The following is a 24,341-nucleotide window of genomic DNA, read 5'->3' on the forward strand; positions in this document are numbered from 1 at the left end:
CGGAGAGCCCCCGCCCCGCCGCCGTCCCGGCCGGCGCGGAGCCCGCCCGCGCCCCGGCCCGCAGCGCTGGCGGCGGGGGGCGCCCGCGGGCGGCGGCGGCGGGAGCGCGGGCGCGGGGGTGGCCGAGGAGCGGCGGCGGCGGCGTGAACGCGGCTGCAGAGCCCCAGCGAGCCGCGGGAGCGCCGCGCCCGCCGCAGCCGCCGGAGCCGGGCGAGGAGCGACCGCCCGGAGCCGCCGGGAGCCGCCGGGAGCAGGCTCGGGCCGCGGCAGCCCCGCGGGGAGGCAGCGAGGGGCCCCTCGCCGAAAGCGCGAACACCCCCCACACCCCCGCCCCGCCGCCTCCGCCCGCCCCCAGCGAAGAGAAACAAAACACAACCCCGGCACCGCCACGCTCTCCCTCCTTATCCTCTCGGCATTTGGTGGTTGTTTTTTGGGGTTTTTTTAAAATTTATTTTTCCTTTTTTTTTTTTTTTTTCTTGGGGGTTCTCCTCTCTCCTGCCAGACTGACTTACACGTTCTTGATAATTTCTCTTCCCCTCATTTTTTTATACTCTTCTCCCTGCTTCCAAACCCTGTGTCTGTGTGTTTCAATACTATCACAACCTCTGCTAAAAATAGATCTTTTTATACCCTTCCTCCTCTCTGACCCCATCCAACACCCCTTGTTAAGGTGAGTTGTGTCTTTTCATCACTTTTTTCCTTGTGTGTTGTTTTTTGTTTTTTTGGTTTTTTTTGGTTGATTTTTTTGGTATTTCGGTTTCTTTTTTTTTTTGTTTGTTTGGTTTTTTTTTCCCCATTTAGTGAAGGTTTTAGGGAGGAGGGGATGTGGAGGAGAGAATTTCATGGGGAGTCAGGCAAAGCCTTATTTTGCCTTCTGCAGCTTCAGCATCATTCCGGACTGCTCCCTTTTATCCCAAGGATGTAGCTAGCTGATGAAAGTGGGGAACTACTCTTCCTTAGCGCTGCATGCTTGGGAGCCTCAGCAACAGCAGGAAAAAACCCCAAGCTTCTCCTTTTTCCTTCGTCCTACCCCCCACTCCCTTCCTCATTCCCTCCTCCTTGCTGTGTCGTTTATTTATTTTGTTTTTTTTAATATTTTGGTGGGATGTTTGGTTGGGATTTGGTGGTGGGTGTTCTTTTTTTTTGTTTGGTTGGTTGGTTGTTTTTTTTTTTCTTTCCTGTGTGTATGCTTGGTTTCTGTTTTGAAGCAATACACAGGGGACTTGGAATGAATTGCATGTAGTGCCAAGGGAGCTCTGTGTGTGTGCACGTGTGTCTTGAGAGTGAGCGAGTGTGTGGGTGCGTGTGCAAAGTGCATTTGTATTTCGTGTTCCTGGGATGATGAGTGTTAAAGCTACCAAACAGTCCCTGTGCACAGAGCAAGGAGCACAGCAGAGGCTGCTGAGGGAGAAACTGGTCAGGGATGCAGGAAAGCTACAGAGCTCTCCACCGAGTTCAGTCCCTTGTGCTCCAGAACATCTTTGCATAGATCATTACTGGCACCTTCAAGGTGATGGCTCCCATTCCTCGCCTGGCTTCTCAGTAGAGGAGTGCAGAAAAGGGAAACTTTACAGCTAATGTGAAAGGGTAGCATTTCTGTTCCTCCAGCAGCCCTAGACAGTGTTATTCCAGAGATGAGTGGGGAGAATACAGTTGTGATCCAGAGTAAATGGATCGTTTGCTGTCACATATTAGTGTTCAGTGAGAAAAAGAGATATTATCAAACATTATCAGTTTGGTCAGCCAGCTGGAGTCCGGCTTACGTCCCAATTCCAAAGTTGTTTTAGATTGTTTTTCATTCTTCAGAAAACTGTGCCTATTGATGGCAGAAATGTGTTTTTACAGTAAAACAGTCTATTATAAATCTGCTGGGGAACAATTTATTATTCAGGGGCAATCAAGTAATTTATATGTTTCATGGATTTCCCCCAAGTCTTTTAGTGTGCCTTCAATTATGTATTTTACCTATGTGTGTGAAGCGGAGTAATATAGATTTTAGTTGCATTTTAACAAGGTGTTAAGGCATAACTTGCAGGGTGCCATTTGCAAAGTGTCACTTAATATGAAGCAAAATAACAGCCTCTAGCTCTTTTCTATGGATTTTTCACATCTCTCTTGTTTGTTTCAAAACAAGCGGTGATTTTGCTTAAGAACTTGTAAGGAAAACTGGCTTCACAATGGTACACAGTTTCAGATATTAGCTCAAAAGTATTAACACTTGTCTGGCTGTAAGACTTGAATTTACTTATAAAATCTAGTTAATACAAAGTACATGAAAGAGCACTTGGTATGCTTGATTTTCTAACAGGTTGAAACATTTTTGTAGCTAGAAGTTTACAAATTAGCTAAAATGGTTGTTGTAATCAGAGTTTGGAGGCCTTCATGGATACAGGAACATTAATGTTTCCTGTCTAGTTAATGCAATTCCAAAATACCCTGTCTTTCCACATGCTGCATAGATAACACTCAGTAAAAATGAGCAGTCATGGAAGTAGTCTTGTGCTATCAAGAGACATTTCATCATTTCTTGTTAGCCTAAATTAAAATATTTTACACAAGTTTGCCTTGGATTTTTTTTTCTGCTGTGGCTGGCTGATTGTGAAAGTGGGAAGTGTGCTTTGAGTGAGATGTGACATTCCTAATGCTTGATAGCTGTGAGGGGAGAGACACCTGATGTGCTGTGTACATCATTCTTGAAGGGATGCAGGGTAAGAAAAAGGGATGGAAAACGAGCACAGTGCACTGGCAGTTTAGATAAATAAATATGGATGATGTATGTTAGCTTGTCATCTGCGGTTCTGCTGAACCCTGACTGCTGGCTAAACATATTTTCTTGGTAAGCACTGCAGTGTGATACAATTTTTCTGATCTGATAGAGTTTGCTGTTAAAATCACATGTAGCACAGAACAGTTCTTGTTCTGTAGATAAAAATCGTGCCACCTCGTTTTAATCCACAGAAGGCTGAAATATCCACTACTCCTACTGAAGTCACCAGGAGTTACCTGTGATCAGCACTCTTCATGATTTTTTATCTCACCATGTCAGGATTTAGGATATTTCCAAAGGATGCTATTGACAGCAGATCTCATTTTGTTTAGATTTTATTTTGGGTGCATATTGTATGTTTACAGGTAGTTATTGTCTTTTACCACAGCGACACTAAAAATATATCAGGAAATGGAAAACTCTTAACATTGTTCTCATGTGCTTTTAGAGAGAATTCTCCCAGTGTCCTTTACCTGTTTCTAGAAAAGCAGTACTCACTTCAAAATCTACACACTAGGAACCTTTAGTTGGTTGCTTAGCTGTTGGTAAAAAAAAAAAAAAAAAAAATATGGAATGTTTGCACACAAAAAGAGCAAGTCATGTGTTTGGGGTTTTTTTATGACAACTGAAAGACAGGAGTGCTTTCAGCTGGGTATGACAGTGTTGAAGTAAGGTTAATGCTGAGTTTGATCTGGGGGTTGTTCCCACTGGCATGAGTGACAGCACACCAACACTTAGCTTATTCTGTAATGTACTAACCTAGATTAAACATCTCTTTAACTTATATTTTGAGACTTGGATATGGCATCAAACTTTGGATTTATTCACTTCTAAAGCCTATTTTGTTTGTTTGTTTTGTTTTTGAAACGAGTCTTTTAAAGCTGTGAACTTCTATAAACAAAGTAATGGAGTGTTCAGAAGTCACTCCTACTTTGTGGACCTTATTGCTATGAAAGTAAGGTGGGATCTCTCTCTACTGCTAACCAACTGAAATTGTTTTCTTGTATTATTGCACCTAGTTATTCTGCAATGTCAGTCTAACATGCTTAGTCAAAGGAGTTTTTATTCTGTGGATGTGGTGGTTCCACAAAAGAAGAACATGTGTATTTTGTCTTGTCCTAAATTACAACTACCCATCAGGTTCAGTGACATTTTGTTGCAGGGCAAAGTTGCTGTTTCATTTGGGTATACTTATCTAGGAAACTGTATTGATGATGGATCTTCTTAGATGTTTAACAAAGTAAATGAGAACTATCACAGGGCTGCCTTGTAATTTTGGGGCTGGGGTGCAGTGGTTTTGTCTGTATCCACGCGGAATGCAACTACGATATACATTAAAAATCAGTAGGATCTGAAAATATTCATCCATTTTTCTCTGTAGATGCCTCTTTCTTTACTAGTTTAAAATGGTGCTATATGTGTATGTGTTTCCATCCGAGTGTATATTTGTAATTTTAAGGTGTTTTGCTGAATGATGTTATCTTAAGCAAAGATGACTATTTGCATTTTGTCTGCTGGCATACAGTCTTTAAAATAAAATAGGTATTTTTCTTCTGTTGTACTTGCTTATGCATAAAAGAAAATTAGTATTTTCCTCCTGGGAAATGGTTACTCTGAAGAGCCAGATGCTGAACAGATCTACTAGCAGTTCCCTTCCCAGTCTTGGTGCATGTGGATGAGTGTCAGAGGTAACAAGTGCTCAGGCATGGCAGGGAAAGGAAGAGGGTGGCTCTCTGGAAAGCAGGGAGTCTAATGATCTGGTGCTGCAGTGTCTGAGTTGTTCAGGGCTAAGAGAACAAAGTACTGCCTCACCCTTAACAGTATAAACTCCTCTGTCTTATGGTTTGCCTTCATCAGTCTGCTTGGTTTTCCCTTTATTAGATAGGGAAGACTTAAATACGGTCCGAGTGCTAACACAGCTCTCTGATGACAACTGTTTGTAGGAGGTCAAGTGAAAAGTAATTCTGGAGAGGGGTCTCCAGCTACAGTGTTTCTTTGCGGTATGTTTTTACTTACTCCAGTTTTCCCTGGATTTGCATCCAGCTATTATACTCTACTTGCCAGCATAGGCTGGAGGTTGTTTTGCGTGCAGAAAGTGTTTGTAGGAAAGGGAAAATTGTTAACTTTGGACAACACAGTGTAACAGCTCCATCAGTTCCAATCAAATGCAAGAAGAGCTGTGGCATCAGAGCTAAAATATTCAGAATTTGCTTGATATAAACATGATATTTCATGTCTCATGAGGAGAGACACGATATAAATATGATATTTCATGTCTCATGAGGAGAGACACATTTTTAAACGTAAATCAAAGGAAATGGGTTTTTCAGAATGAGTTTTACTGTAAGTCCCAGTGATCACTCATGTCCCAAAGAATCTGCTGGGAGCAGCCTAAGTAATTACAGGTTAAAGTGAGGTGAGGCAGTTCCTCCTACTCAATCCACTGCTGCAACTCCATGCTGGTAGATGGTTACCTGTTCCAGCACTGCCACTGTATCAGTGACAAAACTTAAATTTTGTTTATAGGGCAATATACATAATGCACTATTGATTCCTGCTAGCCGGCAAGGCTTTTAACAAGGAGTATGAATCCAATAATTTTGATTATGGATCTTGCAACATCTGACTTTGTCATCTATGCATTAGATATATTTAGATGCTGTGAACACTTAATCCAAGGAAGCACAATGCTTGTCTTCTGTAAATGACAGAAAAAATGCATAATTAGTTCATTCATTTGGCCTTTTGAGGTGTGAATGGCTCGGACTATACATTTCTTGATTACAATTTGGCTCTTGGTTTACTGAAAAATAGTTGTAGAAGGATTTATTTTTAATAATTTTGACAGGCTCTTTTGTGTGCATTTTAAAAAGTAGTTAGTTTTATAGAAAGGTTTTAGGGCCAACCCCGGAAGTCTGATGAGATTAATAGTAGTTAATATAAAATTTCATTAATGTAAGTGACATGTTGTTGTGGTTTAAACCTAGATGGCAACTAAGCCCCATACAGCCACTTGCTCACTGCCCCACCAGCAGGATGGGACAGAGAACTCAAAGAGTAAAAGGAAAAACTCATGGGTTGAGCCAAAGACAGTTTAACAGGTAAAGTAAAAGCCATGCACACAAGAAAAACAAAATGAGGAATTCTTTCATCACTTCCTCTGGGCAAGTAGGTGTTCAGTCATCCCCAGGAAAGCCTGGCTCTGTCTGCTCTAACTGTGACTTGGGAAGACAAACACCATCATTCTGAACATCCCTCCCCTTCCTTTTCCCCCCCAGCTCTATATGCTGCACATGATGCCATATGCTAAGGAATATCTCTTGGATCACTCCAGGTCAGCTGTCCCTGCTGTGTCCCCTCCCAGCTTCTTGTGAACCCCCAGCCTCCTCACTGATGAGGTGGGGTGAGAAGCAGGAAAGGCCCTGACACTGTGCAAGCACTGATCAGCAGTAACGAAAATATTCCTGTGTTATCAACACTGTTTCCAGGAAAAATCCAAACCCCAACCCCATACTGGCTCCTGTGAAGAAAATTAGTTCAACCCCAGTTAAAACCAGCACATGTATATAGTGGCATAGTCTGTTTCAAACCTATTGACACGTTATGTACAACAGTATATTTTATCATGAGGCTTCTGGAGCTCCCATAAGTATTATTTAATCTGCAATCAAAATTTGAAAATGTTATGCAAATCAAGGTGGTAGAGTTCTTTGAGCTTTAGTAGAATAAAGCACCATGACTGTATGGTTCTCTTACCAGTCATACCATTGCCATTCTTTCACCTGGTGATTTCATTAAACATCTACAAGCCAGCCTTAGCAGTTTCAGGCAATATCTTTAGGTCGTGATGGCTGCCTCAGTAACCTTGAATACACCAATATTCAAAGACAATGTGGTGAAAGGCAGGGAACATGAACTGGGAAGGAAATAGGATCCTGAGGTGGGGTTAAAACCCTTCAGGATAAACAAAAAAGCCTGTCTTTCTGAAGGAGAAGACAAGCACCTGGCCATGATGATGTACTTGATGTACTTCCAAGCTTCTTTGGACTTCCTTGCTGGACAAAATCTGAGTGTTTATCAGCAGTGCAGAAATTAATGAAATTTTGTAGAATCATAGAACCATAGAGCCATAGAATGACTTGGGATTGAAAAGGATGTTAAAGATCATCTTGTTCCAAACCCTGTGATGGCCATCTTCCAGACACACCTCAGAGCAGATCAGGTTTCAAATTTGTATAACCCAGCTGAGGCTGTAACAGGAACAGAAGGGTAGAACTTAGCAAGTGTAAATACTTGTGTTTAAATAAGGATATGAATGGTTCCTTCTCCTGTTGTGGTATCAATGGAGGAGTGTGTTCTGTTGCATCTGTGTGCCTTTTGAAAAGGTTTGTACATTTTGCCTTATAGTATTGAATGGGGAACAACTTAGGCTATAAGAGTATGGAAGTTCAAAGTTAAGTCTTAGCTTTCACTTAACCATTACAGAGGCATGGTCAGTGTCTCGGGAGTTCTCATTCCAGGTCTTAAAAACAGCTCCAAATGTGGCACTGAATGTGGGGTTTGTGCGATGCTGTTCCTACCTGGGATAGCAGAGCTATGGCTAAATTCAGCAATTCCTATTCGTGTTAAATCATTTCTTGACTTCAGTAGGATTTCTTGCCTAAGCGAGAGACTCCAAACAGGCTGGTAGAACACTGACAACAGGGAAGGTGTGAAGTATCTATTATTATTACTTCAGAGAATCTTATATGAGATGGCTCGTGTTTCAGGCAGTCTGCATAACTAAACCAAAAATCCTTGGCACTTTCATTTGATTTTTGCAACACAACACTGCTTGATTCCATCACAGAATGAAATAAATTGAGAGTTCTTTCTAAAATCTGAGGTCTTAATAAAGCATATGTTAAGTATAGGAATATTTTAAATATATTAATTCTATATGATAAAAAATATAATCTTTTAGCTGTATATTTCTGGTTGTCCATCTATGTGCAAGAAATTATTTTGTCCGTATTTGGATTTTCACCTAATATAAAAATATTTTATGAATTCTAGAAGCAGGTGGATACTTCAGTGGTTACTCTTTACATGTCAGAGATGAGACACTGGTGAGGCACTGGAATGAGTTATACATAGAAGTTGTGGATGCCCCACCCTTGGAAGTGTTTGAAGCCAGGTTGGATGGGTCTTTGAGCAACCTCATCTACTAAAAGGTGTCCCTGCCCATGGCACAGGGATTAGAACTAGATGATCTTAAAGGTCCCTTCTGACCCAAACCATTCTATGTTTCTGTGTCACAGACATCAACTACTTAGTCATCTCAGCAACCCCATCCTTGGGTTTTGTAGTGCACAGACAAAATATTAAGCAGCAGTAATAGTAAAGTAAAAGACCAGGTGAAGGTAATTTATTTTCCTTCTCTTTTTTTACAGTTAGTTTTCAGTGGTAATGTGGGGTAGAGACCAGAAAAGAATTCTAAATGTGACTGTTCCTAGCCACCAGCTTAGTTTTAAAACTGCATTTTGAGTAGGGATAGGTGCCTGTGTTAGCATTTGGGATTGGCAGAATTCTCCTGCCTGGCAATATGGAAGAATCTGGGAAGAGGAGGATTTTGATTCTTTCAAGTTTGAAGGTGAAATCTGCAGTGCCATATGGATAATATCAGATCCTTCACTCCTGTGAGATCTTTCCAGTACGTATTGCAAAGGCAAACTCACGCTTGATCTTCAAGGCTGAAATCTTAAAAACAACTTCTAAATTTGCACTCTCATGCAGATTCTGCTTGTGTGTGACACATACAAGTGCAGCCTAGAGGTATAAGCAATGTGAGGCAGAATCAGGGATAGTAGAATATATGGAACCAAAGAAATGATTCAACAAAAGGATAACAAAGTACCTGCAGAAGCAAAAATTTTAAAAAAAGTACGTGTGAGGGAGTCTTTAAGAGAGGCTGGAAGAGGGAAAAGCATTGCTCTGGGATGGGATTAATAAGATTTAACAGAATGTGAGATAAAAGGCACATAACAAATATCAGAGATTTGAAGCTGGATTGGAAGAAAGCACAACTAATGTTAGAAGGTGAAATTGCAGGCTGAAAGGGAGCTGTACACTGTCAGTTTAAAGTATTGTTTCAAAATCAGCTTAAGTTGGTCTAAATTCCAACTGTTTCTGTAGAGGGAGTTCTGAACAATCCTCCTTCTTTCCTCTGAATAGTGTGCTGCAACTGGTAATATAAAAGAATAAAAATTTAGCCCAGTCAGGTCCTTGATCCATCTGACTAACTGCTCATATTAACACTGCAGCTGCCTCAAGGCACAGTGGAGGGGAGGCATAGGAAAAGGCAGAATAAAATTGACTTAGGCTGACGATGGATCTGTGCTCTTGGTCTGAGAGTCCTGGTGAGATTGTGAGTTATAAATTATTTAGAAGAGAGTCTGGCTAGGAAGACATGGAGTGCTAACACAATGGAAGGGAGAAGCCACCTGGGACAGTACTTAGATTGAGCAGTTAAAATGGCTGCATGCAGAGGAAAAAAGATGTTAAAAACATCTAAGAGGCAAAATAAAGCATTTACAAGTCACAAAGAGAGAATATTTATGTTGTCTTTGTATTAATTCATGGGCACACCTGCTGATGCAGTTTTTAATTACATGATCAAGCAGGGCATTTTTCCTGCTCCTCACAAGCAGCTACCCTGTCCCTCATGACCCTGGCTGAGCCTGTGACCTGGGGCTTATTTCAACTCCTTGTGTCATGAATGACAGAGTCCAGTGCTCAGTAGTCCTGCTGAAAGCTTCAGGCCTCCATCTCACATCCTTAATGTGCATCTCCATCAGAGGCCACCAGCATATTCCATACTGACTTTTTATTAACCCAGTGTTTACGGCTCCCAAACAAAACATTTTTCTGCCCTGTTTATCTCAGAGCTGCACCTGCAATGTGCCATACATGTACAGAATGTGTTATGCTTACTTTTAAATGGTAATGCATGATTCAAGTTTTTCCTGCAATAAGAAGAAACTATATAGAAGGATAAAAGTAAATTCAGAATCAAATGCCTTCAGAGAAAAGGAGGAAAAGATTAGAATATGTTTTGTAATGAATGAAATATAAAGCTTCTAGGTCTTACTGATTATCTTTTTAATGATTTGTTTTAAAATATTAAATGGGGACATTAGATTATGCAGAAATACACAGACACATGCTAAACCACATTATGGATTCCATTCTTTAGAAGAGAGGGTTGGAGAAAAGCAGTTTACCCAGCCCTGTGAGAAATAAGATGCAGGCAGATGATGTCATGCTGTCTAGACTGGAATAAAAGATGTGTTTTTAAAAATTTTAGCTAACTTACTTAAATAAAATATTTTGAAAGTCTAAGAAATCATAAGCACTAGGTGATTATCTTAGATTTTGCTTTGATCGTGTTCTATGGGTTCTGGTGCCTTTTCATAACATTTTTTTAAAACTCTATTTTCTCCCTTTAAACATACCTATATAGAATTGCATGCTTATAAGAAGATATGACTGATTCTTCTGGGTTATGCAGTTCAGTCCCTTGCTTTTGCAGCCAAGATGTCATACAATTCCTTTCATGTACTGATCAAACTCCTTCTTACAACTATTTAGGGAGATTTTTACTTCCCATACTCCATTTGGAGGCTGTTCCAGTTTTCTAGTTTCTTTTCCCCTTAAATATGTTCATGGCCTGCTTTTATTATTTTGTTTTTGGACTACTTGAGCTGTTGTACTTGAGCTTCAATGTAAGATGTTTACTGACTCAGAGTGTGGAGCAATCCTGCTCACTGCTAGACTTAAAAAGCAAAGTTCTTGCTGGACAGAGGCCAGCTATAGTGATGACTCCTAAGTTCTTGTGGAGGATAGATGATGGTGTAGAGTTAGGCACAGTAGGATTCTGGTCATGCTCCCCATTTATGGATGACTAACCTTAAACCAGATTTTACTATTGACCTTCAGAGTGTAAATGATATGTCAAGATCCTTACCCACCTTTCTCTTTTGGGAGGTTTGATCTTCCAGTGCGCAGCGCTCCACGGGGTTTTTTGCAGACTCATTTTCATTTGGCTTGGTTCTGGTTTCTCACTATAAATAGTCCAAGTAAAACAGAAAGAATCTTTGTTTATAGTTTGAAAAAACACCCTGTTTCCCCTTTGGATTAAATTTCAGTTGGTGAGAGTTGAGTTCTTAACATTTACACAGATGCATTATTCTAAGCATTAGTCTTTCAAATAGGTGATAGCCATTATGCTCTAAGCAAAGTTATTTTAATATTGGACTATCTAATACTATTAATCAAGAATGCATTGGATTTCATGTAGCTTTGGCACTCTGTTACTGATAAGTACTTCATTTGGGAAGCCAGAAATTACTAACTTTTGATTCAGAGCACACCTTCTGGTTTCAAAATTACTGGTAAAGGGAAGATGTAATTTTTTATTTGTGATCCTTGAAGTATAATGTAAATAGAGGACAGGAAATTCAAGTGTCTGGCATTTTTATGTTTCAAGAATTTATTTTTAATAGCTTTCAAAAAGCTGCAGGTACCACTGTTGGCATACCCTCACCCTCAGCACTGTGTGCTGTTGTGGGCTCTGCAGTTTAAGAAAAATGTGAAGGTTCTTGAATGTGTCCAGACGAGGGCAACAAAGCTGGAACATGTGTCCTGTGAGGAGCAGCTGATTACTTTGGCCTTGGAGAAGAGGAGGTTGAAGGATGACCTTTCTACAGGTTCCTAAGGAGAGAACATGAGGAGAGAGGTACTCAGCTCTTCTTCTGGGTACCCAGTGACAAGACCCATGGGGATGGTTTAAAACTGGACCAGCAAAGGTTCAGACTAGATATGAAAAAACATTTCTTTACTGAGAGGATGGTCAAACATTGGAACAGGCTCCTTGTAGAGGTGATCGATGCCCCAAGCCTGTCAGTGTTTAAGAGGTATTTTGACAATGATGTGCTTGAACTTTTGGTCAGCCCTGAATTGGTCAGGCACTTGGACTAGATGATCATTTTAGGTTCTTTCCAAGTGAAATATACAATATTTCACAATATACATACTCAATATTTTCAGTTTTCTATTTCAGTTCTTTTTCAAAAACCAAGGAGTTTTGACATTGAAGCTTTACATCATTTGCAACTTTAAAGTCATAGTCCCCTATGTGTGAAATGTTTTAAGCAATTTTATACATTCTATGCTATACAGGTAGTTAGTATTTATCTAAAATGGAATTATTGCATTTTTCATTTATATGAAACTACTTCTTTGCATATTATTTGTCATCAGTTTTCTGTTGGAAATTTAACATGAATGGATAAGATACAGTTCTATTCATCAGGTAGTTTTTAAATACCACTATGTGTAGTATCTACTATGTCAATGCTGTAATACTACTACAAGAAGCAGTATCTGAAACAGTAAAATTCCGCAGTGAATGAAGCAGCTGGAACTGTAACTCTCATCAGCTGCCCAACGCCAAAAACTCCTTTGAGCTTTCTCCTGGGGCCATTGACATTTGCCTTGCCTGCAGAATGACTATGCATGTTATCTGCAAGGCATTAATCCATTAGTAATGAGCCACCTTTAATCCTGGTGTAGATGTCCTCTTCCTGGAAAAGGGTGTGTGTCACAGCATAAAGATTTCTGTATACCTATGTGGGCAAATAACTTCCCTCGTTGGATCTGTCCCATTTAACCGAGCAGGACTGCGGTTTCTCATTTGAGTGTTTGTAGGTGTCAGCTCTGAGTCATATTTGTCCTGCAGACCTGGGCATGGAAGGCATTCAAAATCCTTGTAGGGGAACAGATTTCCAGTGTGTGCATGCACAAAGGTTGGGGCTGGGAAGGAGTCTAGAGGCCTTAGCACTAACTCTGTTCATCAATCCAGAATGTTTATGCTGGCTTAAAAGAATGCAGCAATGCACACAGAAGTGTTGCTTACATTGCTGTTATTAAAGAAAAAAACAGGAAAAAAAGCCCACATGATTTTTTAATTAAAAATGAATTCTAGATCTGAAAAAAATATAATAATTATATGTCATGGCAGTGTCTGATCTTTTTTCCTGGGATGCTTCAGATGCTTTTTGATTTCAAATTTCTTTTTCCACTTTCTGTTGCTATGGTAAGAATCAGCACATCAGGGAGAGGTGTCATAGCAAATAATGTAATAAAAAATAACCTATAAGAGCTTTGTATTTCATGGCGCAGCATAGGGCCCATAGTTTGTAGTTATTACTGAAGCCTTGTCAAAAGAGTTTTCAGACTGTGGGTGGCATCTCATTATTCTGGGATTGTTTTTAACATGACCAAAGTAAATCAAGAAATTCAACCTTTTTATCAATAAAATTACATTAACTACAAATTAATTCTTACTTTCTTTAGACAATATTAGGTCTTCCATAAATCAAGAAAGGAAAATAAAATGAAAAAAAAAAAGAAAAAAACAGAAGGAAATATGATAGGGCAATAGAGGTGATTCTAAGCAAAGCAAAATCAGAGATTTTCAGATTTTCTGGGCAGTATAGGGAGGAGGAGGAGCAGAGAGGGATGATATAAACCAAGGTTTTCTCAACTTGACTTTTAGTAATCGAGTCATGATAAAATTGGATGAGTACAAGAACGTGGAAATACCAGCTGTGGCCTGTAACGGCATGCCAAGTTCCTTCGTAGTAAAGATTGATCAAAGTAGTTGAGTATTGGAAAACAGGTGGCATTTTCAGATGGTTCCAGACCTAATTGCTGCAACTCCATTACCAAGAATACTTGTGTACCACAGCCTGCTAAACAGAGAGCCTGTTGAAGACAGTTTTGAATTTACTGAACAAAAGTTACCTGTGTTTTAAAATGTGGTGAAATAAGCTTATCACGAGATGAGGCTGTACTTTTAAAACAGCAACTGTAGTTACAAATTAATTATATGCATGAGAAGAGGTGGAGAGGGGATTGGAGACTCCAAGTTCTCTGAGTAGCCGAAGACATGGGATGACAGGCAGAGATTCTATTGGAAGGTCAGGAGCTCAAAGGGAGTCCTTATATTCAGTGTTAGAAGAGAGTGAGTTTACCACACAACAATTCTAACTTCGATTCCTGTAACAAGACACTGGAGAATGAGAGGGCTTCTGGTTCTCTCCAGAGTTATGGCCTTTGGATATAGGAGGCTCCAACCTAACTTGCCCATTTGATAGCCAGAAATAGGGAGACCGACCAAGAGAGTTTAATCCAAATTAAATGTTTGTTGCCACAAAACGGAGGGTTTTTTTTATATAAATGGTTCCATCAATCCAGATGTTGCTCTAAACTGCCACCTAAATGCTATGTAGAAGAGTTGCTCTGTAATATTAAACCATTTAAAACTGAAAGTATAAAAAATATGTTTAGTTAGAGGTTTAGTTAATTCTTCAGAGTACAATGACTTCAGTTATTTTTTAAGCAGACACCTCCTCAATTGCAGTCAGTGGCCTCATGCCAAGCCCAACATCCATTCGGAATCATTCAGAGTTTGCACTTCAGTAGTGTTTTAGCAATGTGACAGGCTTGCCTTCAAATGTCCTGGCTGCAATTTGCTCACAGTAACTTCATTCAGACCCACCCGTGCGCTTCAAGAGTTAGCTTTCTGCTGTTTAGCTGATGTTTTGATCCAACATATCATATCACTTGCAGGATGGTTTGCAAACTTGCAGAGCAGCAAAGCTGTGGCGAAGGTGCCTTCTTAGCAGCAGAGGAACTGCTTTTCTCCCAAGGGATGCTGCTGCTTGTTTGGTCCTGTTGCCAGTAAGCATAAGTGCTCTCACATAGTGTGATGACAGTGGAGTGCAATAACAGCTAAAATTGAGGAAGCAGGAGGATAAGCTGTCCAAAAACATAGACTTCTTGGAAAATCCCATTCTAGCATCACTCACTGACTTCCATCAGTATTAAAGAGGATTTTACACCAAAGACCTCTCTGAAAATCCTGCTAAGCTTCTGTCTTTGTCAGTCTTAGATGTGGATATTTCAAATCAGAGAGCAGAATTACTATTATTTTTAGACAGTTTTTCTGAAACACTGTTGGCAATGTGCTTCTTGCCTTCCTCCTCTCATCTCCTGTAACTCTCATGTACATTCGCTGATATCAGCCACATCTGCCAGGAGAATGTGAAGCTCAAAATTCAGTCCACTTCCTAGAAATTCTTTCAGATGTGTGCCTGTACAGATGAGGAGATGCAGACTGTCTGTGATGGGCTCCAAGCCTTGACAGCTCCAGATCTCAGCATACTCCAACTAGAGGGGTCAGACAAGGGCTGGACCTTCTTAGACAGCTAAGAGACTTGAAATCAACAGAAGTTTGTAGACCCTCTCTATAATGCTTTTGTTCATAACCCTGATAACCACCCACATCCTTCACGGTTAACCATGGCATTCAGGGATGCTTGGCACTGTGCAGACCTTTGTTTTCTGCTGCAACTCTTCTTAGAATTGTGCTAATTTACATTGTTATTACAGCTTCTGGTGAGTTTTGAATAGTCGTATATTTCAGTAACTATTTTTTTCTAAAATGCTTCTTGGAGAAGGGTGTTATTTTGAGGTTTAAAATGTGGACGGTCTGAACAAGAAGGAATGTTCTTCTTTCTGGTCCTGTTTTGAGGATGTCTTCTGACACATGAAACTTTCATTATCCTTTAATTATTGATAGGAAGCATTTTCTTACCAGCATAGCACTTACACACAGTAAAGTCACTTTTCAGGAGAAATTACTGCAAGCAGTTTTTGGATGAGTTTCAGTTTTGCAAATTGCTTAGGTTTTTTTCCTTTGTTTTTTCTTAGTATCCCATAAATTAAGGCACAAATTATAAGCAAGATCATTATGCTGTCATGAATCACTCAAGTACTAATGGCCTAATGCACTAAGCCTTAATTAGTAATATTGTATTTTTAAAAAGACTATATTGTGTATGAAACTTGAGCATGCACTGTTTTATAACTGGGCTTCCCAGAAGATTTTAAATGGATTCCTCTTCTTAGTATGTTTTTAAATAATTGATACGGCCACTTCAAGCCCTTACTAGACAAACGAATTATTGGCTGCTGGTGACAAAATTTGGTTTGGGTATAATAACTTCACAGAGACATAGCACTGCATACATCTGCTGCTCTAATGAGAAAGTTTGCCTAGGGTGCTTGTATCAGAAAGAGTGGGAAAAAATAGTGCTCCACAATCTGTTGTAACAGAGTGATTCCTGCAAAATTTGATTTATGCAAGATTTCTGTTTAACTCTTTCACTTCTGCTGGAACACTTTGATACCATTTTAGCAAATTTTATACAGGCAGGAAAGTACTGGCCTTACCTGTATGGGCTGCCTGCTTGCAAATTCCACTTTTGTATGCCAGATTTAGGGCCTGCAAGTGCATTGTTCCATGGTGCAAAAGACCATTTTGTTGTCTTCTGTAGAACAGACCAGTGAGACCATTGCTACTGTCTCCTACAGGAGTCTGCTAAGAGGCCTTCAGTTGCTCCAACCACAGAGAATAGCCAGCAGCCCCAGTGCTAAGTCCCTTTATTTCAGATAGGCTCTCAATTTATGAGTTTTTAACAGAGAAGTGAAAATCAGGACTAATGGCTTAAAACTAGTTTTAGTGGCCCAGTGATTGCTATATATTTTTGGAGGGAAACTTGTTAAGCTGGGACAAAAAGCAGTTGCTGTGAGACAATGATCAAGTGCATCTTGTTTAACCAGGGAACATACAGCACTGGAAACCAAGCCCCTTCTTACTGGAGTGGCTGGAATTCATCCAGTTGAACAGCATTCTGCTCAAAAATAATAGCTGTTGTTATGGGGAGAATTAATTGGAAGTGTACAAGAAAGATTGGCATTTCTTTTTGCTGATTTTAATTTATCTATTCACTGGATATTTCCTGGAAAATGATTCATTTCAACAAATATCATGCGTGTTCCATGACAACACACAGCAGGAGTTTGGTGTCATGGAACAATAATTTATTGCTGCTTTCTGAAGAAAGTTAGTAGGCTTGGTAGAGAGTGTAAAGACCAAGATCTTGTTCTCCTTAGACCTCATTTAAGTTAATGAATAATTCCAGTACAAGGAACTTTAAGGGTGCTGAAAATAAAGCAAAGTGGAATTTAATTTAAAGAAAAGAAAAAAGAAAAGAAAAGAAAAGAAAAGAAAAGAAAAGAAAAGAAAAGAAAAGAAAAGAAAAGAAAAGAAAAGAAAAGAAAAGAAAAGAAAAGAAAAGAAAAGAAAAGAAAAGAAAAGAAAAGAAAAGAAAAGAAAAGAAAAGAAAAGAAAAGATCATGCCAAAAATATTTATGCTTTGAAGGAAGTGAAATGTAGTCAGGCACATGAAATTTCCTGTTATCAACCAATCAGAATGTTTCAGAGGACAGATAAATGTCTTAAAGCCAGGAAAAAGTGTTGTGGGAGATGAAAAACTATTTTATGTGCCAAATTATCTGTTCATACTATGCTATTGTTGAACAGCAAAGAGGCAGAGCAGCTCTTCAGGTATGCTAATGAAATGTTTATGAAAGCAAAATCCAATATCAAAAATTGGAGAAATGTAGCAACCTGAGATGAAGGTGTACTTTGAATATCTGTTGTTATTTTGAATTTTCCTTATCCAAATCTTTACAAAGAAATGATGAAGCAGTATGGTGCTGACATATATTTATAGACACACAGCCTGACATACAGCTGGATTTGAATTTATTTTTTCTACAATGTTATGCTCTACCTAATCCAAGTATTTATGTAGGTTGTTAACTCAGTGATCAGTGTAACTACAAAAGTATTTTTCTTGTTTTCAAGACCACAAAAGATGATGATAGAATGGTATATAGAATATTGATACGTATCCACAAATTTGTGGATAAAAAGCATAAAGTCTTTATATTATTTCCAGAAAATATTAGGAATTTTCTAAATAATCAAAAGAAAGTGGTTTTGCACCAGGATGTAGGGAGGAATTAGAAAGGAAAGAAGGAGAGGAAGCTACAAGTTGTTGTCATTTATTTATTCCCCCAGCAGCAAACACCTAAAAATCAGAGAAATCTGATTGGAATGATGAGAGACTTTAGATCACCTGGAGCTGAAGTTAGGTTTATTTTCCCTAGCAGGTATGCTTATAGTGTTCTATTTATGGGTATTTGAGGGTTTTTTAAAAGTTTAATTTCTGCTGAACTGAAATATATGGTTCTAGGGAGGATCTCATAAGGGAGAACTATATAAAATTGCTTTCTTATCTGATTGGTGATTTTTCCTTTTCAGTGGGTCGTTGGCTTTTATGCAGTGTGCTGTGTTCATTTGTGGACTAAATTTTGACATATGTATTATTCATGTTGGGACTGGTACAAGTTTTATCATTGATCGCAGTGTCCAAAGGAACATTAGGAAGAATGAGGAACAATTTGAATGCACTGGTACTCTACAGACTTGTTCATGTTGGGCATACACCAAAACTTCTTGCATATCCTTTCTCAATCACTCTTGATACACAAGCAAAATTGAATTAAGTACCGAATGGTATTTCAGCAGCAAAGATGCATTCCATTCTCATTTGTCCTGCTTGCCTCATCAGTCCAAAAGACTGGTATATACAGGCAATTTCTTTTCTGCCCTTCTCAAGTCCCTAGGCAATGGTACAAAACCAAAAGCATAACAGGAGGCAGTTTTATGCTCAAATCACTTCCTTATTTCAGAAATAATCACTCTTCAAAAATAAAATCTTTAAAAAACTAAAAAAAAAAAAAAATTAGAATCAGAAGCTGATGGTCAAAAAGTGCAAAGGTGGCTAAAACCTAAAATGTGACAGCTTAGAGGTATTTCCATGGCATCTCGTTTCCATGGCTGGAAGCTCAGGGGGCTTACATCTTTCTATGAACTTCACTTCCTGACCAAGCAGTCCTGACCAACCTGGTATAAGGAGAGGTCTTTTTCCTTATCTAGGGGATCATGGGAACCTGATGGCAAACAGGACCATGGAAGATCTAGTCAAGCCAAAGAAATTAATGGGAGCAAATACATTTCAAATCACATGTGGGAAAAACTTTCATTTCCAAGTGCAAGTTTGCAAGCTTTGATTAACACTGGAAAAGCTTTTTGGTCAGATATTTTCATGGGAAGCAAGTTTTTCTGCCAGCATTAAAAAAGCAGTTGGAGGTGGGCATGGAGTGTTGATCTCTGAGGTATTTTTCTGTTGAAATGAGTTTCTGAAACAAATATTCAATCTTGTGCCACAGCACCACATGAGGATGTGGCAGAATGTTGTCATAGCACGGCATGATCAGTATAAGAAGGATGAGCAGCCAAAAACCCCAACTACACATATTTTTAGGCACCTGTTAGTAGGCACCAAAAGTTCCTTGGATCTTATCTGTAGCTGTGACAGAGAGCTGAATGAAATACAAGACTTGCAAACAATAAGGGAAAAAAAGCACTAAATATTTTGAGTGTAATAGAACTATATGCCAGCAGGCAGCAGGGACTCACAGAATGAGAGTCTCATTAAGTTGTTATATATGTATTCATACAGAGAGATATATGGAAAAAAATACAAGAACTTAGATTTTATGTGGTGTTCTAAACAGAAAAGAAGACAGTGCTTGTTAAAAAAATAAGTTAATTATTTTTTATGCCAGATGACCTAAAGGTTAGATGAAGAAAAATAAAAGTACAGTCAGGTGACTCTGAAGGGATCCTACAATACTTATTTTTTAGGCACACTGTCTTAACCAGTACCAATTTTGAAGTTACTGATTTTTGATAATCCTTTGAAAGTGCCCAATGAACAGCCCTTTGTTAAAGCTCTGTCACTTTTTTGAAGTGCAACTTATTGCAGGCTACAGAGCTGGACTAACCTCTAAGAAAAAGGCTAAGATCTCAGTAAAGTGGCTCTCAAACAGAAATAGTAGAAGGAGATGCAGGGGATCACTCAAAAAACCTAGTTGCCTTATTCTAGTTCATTATTATTGTTATTTACACATGCTGCTGCAAATTATACCCAGACTGATTTGGTGTAATTTGAGACATGCCCTGGTGTCAACTATTTGGTGTGTAATAAACATCATTATCTGCAATGTACCTCCTTTTCTTTGGTATAAGACTACAGTTGTGTATGGAAGAGTATAGGAGACATTTTAATATATTTTCATTATCATTTCTTTCAAGGAGAGAAGCTATCCTCCCTGGGCTCCTACAGAGTCCCTCCAATACTTGAAGCATATTTTCTGTTGGTTGGAGAGTAAGTTGGGTAGTCACATTCCCATGAATTGGGGACTTAATGAATAAGAGTGCCTTATACAGATGCTTAAAATAATTTTTCCTCCTGAGCTTGCTCTTGTGAGATTTATTATGAGGAAGACTAAAGACTGTTGCAGGCCAGTATTTGCTAAGTGCTTAGTTACAGCCGAGATTTTTTCAATCTGCTATCTGCCTAGATATTAATAGTTTTCACAAAACTCAACCCCAAGAAATGCATGTATGTGTGTAGTTACTGTGTGCTTTATCTCTCTGCAATGATATTGCATGGAATACACTTGTGCATTCTGTGTAGAGAATCAGGTTTGAATTTCCTTATTCAAGGCCCAGTGTAGTTACACTATAAGTGTTCTGTGGTTTTGATTTTCACAGTTGAACTTCTCACAGACAGCTTTACTAGTGTTTTATTATGAGTCATGGTAGTCTGCTAGTCTCATCTGTTTCTGCCTAATCTCATCTGAAAATTCTAAAGTAATGCTGAGTTTCTTTTTTACTGAAAGTTTAACCTGAGGGATAAAATATAAAACATTACTAAGATATTGCCATTCAAAGTGATTCAGTCTAGCAGTTTTATTTCCTTCTAAATCCACCCCAATAGCTAACATTCAGAAGCACTAAGGTTTCTGACTCTGTGGGTAAGCTCAGTGTTGAAATCCCTCTTATTTATTTCATCATATTGAACACTAACATATTCCACCACAAGGTCTCTCGCTACACAGAAATATTTTAAATAGCTCTGTTAGAGAAAGTTCAAAGGATGATCCATCTGACATGCATTCTTCAAAGCAAGACTACATTTCTCTGCAACAAAAAAAAATTTGTCTTACCTCTTCCCCTTCCTACTGTGAGTTGTGCCAGAGCTGTCATTTTTTCAGTAGGGATTGTTTATAAGCACCTATATTCTGCTGTTCAGCACAGTAGAAACCCTTGAGTTTTCAGTTTCAGTGTATAAATATTGATTTTTGTACCTCACTGGTTTTGTTAGTTAACTCAGAGGTTATAGCATTATTTTTTTTTTTTTTTTAATGAATGTCTTCAAGTAAGTAAAATATGACACCTTCCCGAAGACTAAGTACTTCTTTCAGAAAGTGACCATTTAATCCCAGCAGCTAACTATGGTCTGTTTGGGGTGTTCTGTCTTGGATCTGATGGGTTTTGTTGCTTAACAAAGCCCTTGTCAAAAATGACCACAGATGGCTGTTTATGTGCAAGCTATGCAAAATTTTCATATAGAATCAAGTTAAAGTCATCAAAGCTCTTGATTCTTGTTAGATGTATATAGCTATTCTTGATGCATTTCCTATAGCAGTTTGCTTAATTCTTCCAACATCTCTTTAGATTAAACATAAGTGTTATTCTTCATTAGAAAGCTCTTGATTTTGCAGGACCCTCTTGATTTCACATTTCTGTTTTCAGTACTTCAAGAGGTTACGAACAGAGGATAAGTTAGAACTGGGAATGGTCCCATACTTTGATCCAGTGAAAGTGCTCTTCATAAAAAGCCTTTATAGCTGGTTAACCATTGGAAAAATGCACTTTGAACCTCAGATTCATGCTGTAGGATTTGATTCCTGGAAGTCATATTTGTGGCTCCGTGACCAACCTTTGCTCCCTCTCCTGTGAATGTGACTTCAGAACTCCAGCCAGTTGGAAAGCACTTCTGTAACCAGAATGAGAACAGCCTCAGGCTTGCAAAGACTACAGATAGAGGATACTTGGCAATGTGAAAAATCATCCTCACTGGTGTATATTTCAACACTTCTCTGAAAGCTCACTTTTGCAGGTTGTTGTGCATTGCTCAGCCACCATCAATTTCTTCTGAAACCAGTGGACCAAACCCTCAGCTTCATAAATCAGGGAAACTGCTGCTGTCCCAAAGATATGCTTGATTACTACACAAAAAAGTCACAGCAAGCCTAAAGATGGTCTGAATTTTCAGATCTGTATATTTTAAGTCTTCAGTTCTACCTAATGCTTTTTGATAGTAGGAAAACCTTCTGATCAAATAGATTTTGGGGGGTTTGATGCATAGATTAGGAAGTTCCTTTATTTTTTCTTTTCAGAGAGTAGGTTTTTTTTTCTTTTTCCCCATAAGCATTGTATGTCTCATTCCTCCTCCACTGATTAGTAAGATGTGAAAAGCCATCCCTGGCTTACCAGCAATTCTTCTTTCAAATACCTTCAGATGACATTTGATGAGTAGCACCAGTTGTGCAATATAAACAGGTGGCAACATTTCAGTTACTTTCTGCAGATAGTCTCTGCCTCAGACTTGATGAACTGAAGACTTGATGGTGTTTCCCAGCAAATACAAGAAACAGATCTTCATGGCATTGAGGAGATTGTGGAAAAAATTGAGGAAGAGTGAGCACAGCAATTCTCATAACTCAGTAACACCTGCTTTTGTCAAACATTCCACAAGTTTGACTAGCACAAACAAGAGCAAGGAGGGAATGGGACATGAAAGGGTAACAAGTACTCTTGTGTTTGCACTTGTCCTCATCCTGCAGTTTTCCAGACAGCCTCACAAAATGCTGCACACCAAGAGAGGTTTTTCACCCTCTGGGCCCTGGCAGCTCACCCTTAGGGTTTCCCAATAGCTCCCAGTCTTGCCTACGTGGAGGATGACAGCTCAAGGCTTTTTGTCACAAGGCTTTTTGTGCATTAGTGAATCAGAATTTCAGTTTTGCAAGAAGGCACTCCCTGCTCAGAATCACTACTTTCTAAATGCTGTTCCTTTCATATTTAATTCTGAAGCTATTCAGCAGGGCAGCCACTCACAGCTCTCTCCTTCTACTGCCAGGCTTTCATTCCTTCCTGTTTCATCAGCAGCATGAAGGAGGTATTTCACACTTAGCTGCAGTGCCTGAGTGGCACAACTGCAGATTTTGTTTGGGGCAGCAATCTGACTCTAGTTGTGCAAGCCTGTCTTCACAGGTGGTGGCAGTGGTGGCAATTTTATCTGCTTCTTAGTGCATAGGTAGGAGCAAATGTTCTTGCTCTGCTATTTATTTAGTTAGAATCTGAGTATTACATCTTTCCCTTTGAATTGTACTTGAACATAAAGAAGGCACAACTTTTCACAGCTCTTTCACAGTTTAATGTACTGCAGTCTTTTTGGTCGCTGAAAGTGTCAACTTTACTATAAGGAAAAAAAACCTTGTAAGCTGTCTCAATGAAGATATTGCCTCTCCATAACTGTCTTCCTAATCCTTTAAGCCTTTCCCAGCCCAAATTCTTGTCAAATTCATAGGAATGCAAGAAATCTAGGACAACAACTTAAAACAATTACCAAGATCAGTCTCTGTTTGAATAATGCAATAGTTGTATGAATATTGAAGTTAGGACTCTGTATTTCTTTTTGCATTATTTCTCGCAACTAATCCTTCAAGAAGCCAGAGGGTTCATAAGTGAGAACTGCTGATAGCTTACATAACCTTGTTTTGATGCTTGTTTTCATTGTGAATCCTTGCCTGGATGTATACAGAAAAAAACTGCAGCTAAAATTCCGTTCACTACATATTAATTTTTAAAAAATTTTAATTGCCTTTTTTAGGTGGCACAATAGCTAGCAAAGAAGCTGCATCTGCATATATTATTTGAGATAACTTTCTATTTTTAAAGTAGGGACTGTGAAAAAATTATTTGTATAATGACTCTTGGGGTATGGCAGTATTACACAAATCTTGTCAATAGAACTGTCAATAGAACCAGGAGGAAGAAAAACAATTGAGAGAGCTCATTAGCACTCCAAAGTATATACTGTTAGTTCCACAAGAAAATACTTACTGAGCGGACAAACACTGGGGAAGGTTTTCATTGCTTCCGATAGAGTGCCACTTCTCATTCCCATTTTAAAACAATATTTGCAATTAGAAGTCTAATCAATAAATATATATACATAAAGCAGATTTGCTGATAAGTATTTGCTTAAGCATGGGTGCACCCCAATCTCCTTCTTTCCAGAGTCTTTGCTTCATACTGCTCAGCATCCGTTTCCTGCTATGTATTGGTGCTCGGCATCTCAGGGAATTTGAGGGGGAAAAACTTTGAGAAAGAGAACACTTTTCTCCTTTTAAAAAAAGTATCAAATGTTAAAAAACTCAACCCAAACTTAAGGCTTAAAACTGAGTAGTTTGGGATGTGGGGCACTGACAAATGCTATAGCCTTCCATCGCCTTGCTCTTGCCCTGTGCTCCTCCCAGGTAAGGCAGAGTTCCTAGCAGTGTTTTCACAAAGGATGTGCTATGAGCAGTCAAGCTGCCATTCTGAAACTGGTGTCCAAGCAGCAATATTCTTGACTAGTTT

General features: G+C 39.1%; 1 protein-coding gene across 8 annotated transcripts in view; it reads left to right on the forward strand.

The window, feature by feature from the left end:
* The first annotated feature begins 346 nt into the window (after positions 1-346).
* LOC128803471 (poly(rC)-binding protein 3-like) overlaps positions 347-24,341 on the forward strand; it is a 501,238-nt gene continuing 477,243 nt past the window's right edge. For 3 of the 8 annotated variants that reach the window (XM_053970555.1, XM_053970495.1, XM_053970487.1), the window contains exon 1: positions 350-670. The gene's annotated coding sequence lies outside the window, so the exon portion shown is untranslated. Of the gene's footprint in view, positions 671-24,341 lie in introns of all 8 variants that reach the window. The other 5 variants (XM_053970565.1, XM_053970540.1, XM_053970572.1 and 2 more) reach the window with 4 other exon arrangements.

The sequence above is a fragment of the Vidua macroura genome, chromosome 1, assembly GCF_024509145.1.
Source record: "Vidua macroura isolate BioBank_ID:100142 chromosome 1, ASM2450914v1, whole genome shotgun sequence".
Classification (NCBI taxonomy): domain Eukaryota; kingdom Metazoa; phylum Chordata; class Aves; order Passeriformes; family Viduidae; genus Vidua; species Vidua macroura.